This window comes from Montipora foliosa, chromosome 4, assembly GCF_036669935.1.
Source record: "Montipora foliosa isolate CH-2021 chromosome 4, ASM3666993v2, whole genome shotgun sequence".
Taxonomy (NCBI): domain Eukaryota; kingdom Metazoa; phylum Cnidaria; class Anthozoa; order Scleractinia; family Acroporidae; genus Montipora; species Montipora foliosa.
The window spans coordinates 38,970,420-38,974,092 of record NC_090872.1 but is presented as its reverse complement, the minus strand read 5'-3'; positions in this window follow the sequence as shown (position 1 = coordinate 38,974,092).

The following is a 3,673-nucleotide window of genomic DNA, read 5'->3' as shown; positions in this document are numbered from 1 at the left end:
CTGTTCTCAGCTTTATATGAGGTCCTGCTAACTGTGAGGACCTGTACATGGATGCTAGCTTCGTTTTCCCGCAATATATGACGCATTCTTGACATCAAACGCTTTCGGTTTTTCCACCGGAAGTGAGTGAGTGAGTGAAGCTATTAGTCTCTCCCCCTCGGGGCTTTTCAGGACTAATTTACAATGTTTTTCGGGGAACTTTAGCCAGACTGCTTATTACAATTTTATTTTAGGAAGTGAGAGATGCCCCTGTTCAGATAAGGTCAGACCACAACACCGGGGACTACGTCCTCTACTCTTATCGAATAGTGAGTGGGTTCTTTTACGTCCCATACTATTTAATTTCCAACAAGGGTTATGAGACGGGACCTCCGGTTTACAGTCCTTATCCGAGAAGACTTGAAAGTCTAACCATTTGCAGATGTAATTACAAAGGTAGCACGTTCTCCTCAGTTATTTTAAGACCCTGAGTGTTGGTCCGGCCGAAGTCGAACTCACGACCTCCCGCATGGCAGCCCCGTGCTCAACCAACTGAGCCACCGGTGCGCAGTCTACGTGCCACCAGTATTGCAGCATTATCGCAAGCTAATGTTTACAATTACAGCTTCTGGTTTGAATGGAAGAGTTATTTTTCAACTTCCTTCATCCCCCTCCCGTCCCGTTCTTGATGATCTTGAACTATTTCGGTGTCGTGGGAGTGGTTGGAACCCTAATTTCTCCAGACCAAAGTGATTTCTCAGGAAGCTAAAATCTTATCTTGTTTTTTCCGGCCTTCTTTAAACATGTTCTCCCTTTTGAAGGGATTTTTGAAGTGAGAGAACTTAGTTTAAACTCAACGATATGCCGTCGTCATAAGGATACCTGCAGTTTTAGATGGCGGGCCAATAAAAGGTACTCTTCGTGTTCGGAACAGTGGACACTAAACCAGAAGACGCCAAAAGCGTACAGCGGGATAAACCTGGGCTCAGTCAAGAAAACTGCTGATAGAAACTCGTGTGCCACTACCTGTTGGCTCTCGTAAGTATTCCAGCTGTGATTGAATCTAAACCAGTATGTAATAATCTTTTCAATGCAACAGTAAAAGTCTGCTAAGAGCCTAGGAGGCCCATCAGGCCGGCGCTTATCTCCGGTTTCTGTAGCATGAAGCGACTAGGAGTATTTCTACTCCCCCCTGGATGGGATGCTAGTCCATCGCAGGGTTACCCCCAGCATTAAATTCACCGGTACCTATTTATACACCTGGGTGGAGAGAGGCACCGTGAGAGTAAAGTGTCTTGCCCAAGAACACAACAAAATTTCCCCGGCCAGGAAACGAACCCGGACCACTCGATCCGGAGTCGAGCGCACTAACCATGAGGCCACTTCGCCTTCCACAATGCAACAGTAGTTGACCACAAATTGGTATGTACATTTCCTTTTTTACCAAAGCACCGTTCCTGAGCCGATTTCTCGTATTTTTCATTATTATTTTAAGCGAGGTGGGTTTGTGGGATTGGGCTCCTTTTACTGCCCATCAACACTTTCGCACTAAGAAGTGGGAATTAATGGATGGCACAGAGGAAAGCAAAAAAGTTAGCTATAGTGGGCAAAAGCATTTAACTCCTCGCTTGGACCATCATGATGGATGCCAGACTAGCACTATTTTCTGTTGCAAAATAGGGTAACTCCGAGGTACTCTTTAACTTGCAGGAGTTGGTATTCTTGCAGAAAAGACTCTGAAAACACATTATTATTGTTGTTTCCATTTTGTGGTGGCCATATGTAAACAATGTAGAACAAGACTGCGTGTTCAGTATGGGTTAGATGAGATGGCTTTCTCCTTTCCTGCACCAGAGGATAGACCAGAGGCAGAAGTTCAGGAGGTCGCCACAGCAACTGCTTCAAGACAAGAGGAAACCTCAGAGGTGAGTGATCCTGTGGTCAATGGGCACTCGCGTTGTTGTCTACAACAATGACGATCTAGACATCTCCCCCTCCATTTCCTATATTCTATCAGCAGGAGGACTTACTTTCTCATTTACCTGGTCAGCTGAGCATTGCAAAGACATAGGCAAGTTTTAACACTCCTGAACGAAGTCAGGAGATCGCCTCAGCAACTCCTTCAAGACAACAAGAAGCGTTCGTGGTAAGTAGTGGTGTGGTCAATAAATTTTTAGAGCACTTTCGTTGTTGTATGGAATATTGAAAACCTAAACATCTTCTCCTCCGTTTCCTCTTCTATTAGGAGGATGACTTGCTTTCTCATTCCCAGTCAGAGGCAAGTTTTTTCACTCCTTCCAGTACCAGTAGCAGCACGTCATCTGAAATTGAATTGCATAATCGGCTTGGACTGCAGAGAACGCAGTTGAATGACTTTTTAAGAAAGTGCAACATTGAATAGGTTAGCGCGTATAAGAAAAAATGGCAAGACGCAAGTTTGCGAACAAGACGAAAACGTGTTTCAAAGGCCAAAGATTTGGTCGTAGCAGCATTAAATGTGATTGCACCTGGTGATGCTGGCCATTTGAAAAGGCACTGGGGACAATCAAAGATTCACAAAAAGGAAAAAAAGTTCCGTGATGCGCTTGCTTGCTGAAACGTACTACAATGCGCCATGCTGGGCAGCTCGCCGGCAAATTCTGTCTGTTATGGCGGACTTGACCATTTTAGAAAGAATTCAGGCTTACATCCTAAAGTCACCGAGTTTCCGCTGAAAGAGGCCAGAAAGCATAAACTGCAATACGGACGAGGTGTGCCGTCACCCTTGGAGAAACCTCATTGTCAAGCAGTATTGTATCAACAATACTGCAACGAAACGGGTGTTAAACTTTTCGGATCATCGACGATGCTGCGTAACTTGAACTCTTGCAGTGCAACAGTGAGAAAGAACTTACAAGGGTTGGACTACAGAGCAGCAGAAGGCGCAAAAGGGTTTGATGACTTGATTTTCGTTTTGGATCGCCTTGGACAACTGGATTTTGAAGCAGAATTTGTCACTGGATGTCAGAAAAGTTAAAAAAAAAGGAAAACAGTACATCAAGTCTGAATATAAGGTTAGTTTAAGAACATTTGAAAACAAATTGTGCATTATTTCATTGTAAAACCATGACATTAACAATGACATTAACCGACGAGTTTTCTGGAAATGGCTGGTGACCAAGAATTAATTGGAAACTCCCATATCATAGGATGATCTTTCATCAACTGATTGAGTCTGAACGTACAGAACTTGTTTCTGCCCCATGCTCTCCCAACTAGTCAATAACAATTTCTATAAAGCACTTTTCTTCTACTGACATATATAAGCTGACTATAACGGTTTTCGTATTTTTTTATGAAGTCCTTTCCAAATGAGCTTCATGCCAAGGAAGGCCTTTGGTGCCACGACTCATACCCAAATCTCCACCTTAACCTTAGGTTCACGTCTCACAGCCCTCAAACATTGCCAATCATTGCAGATCTAGAATTTATGCACTAAGTGACGGAAAAGAAGGTGCATTTAGCGGAAAATGTAGTCATTTAAATGACCAGTACTGTATGCAGTGCGAGAACCTCAAAAATGTTCTTTAAAAAATTGACTGATGTTTGCTAAACTGTGAAATTAATCAAGAGGAACTAGATGACTTGAGCTATACCTTTCGCCAACCTGCTCAATGCATTTATTCATGACAAGCCCACTAGTTGCTTAGTGTAA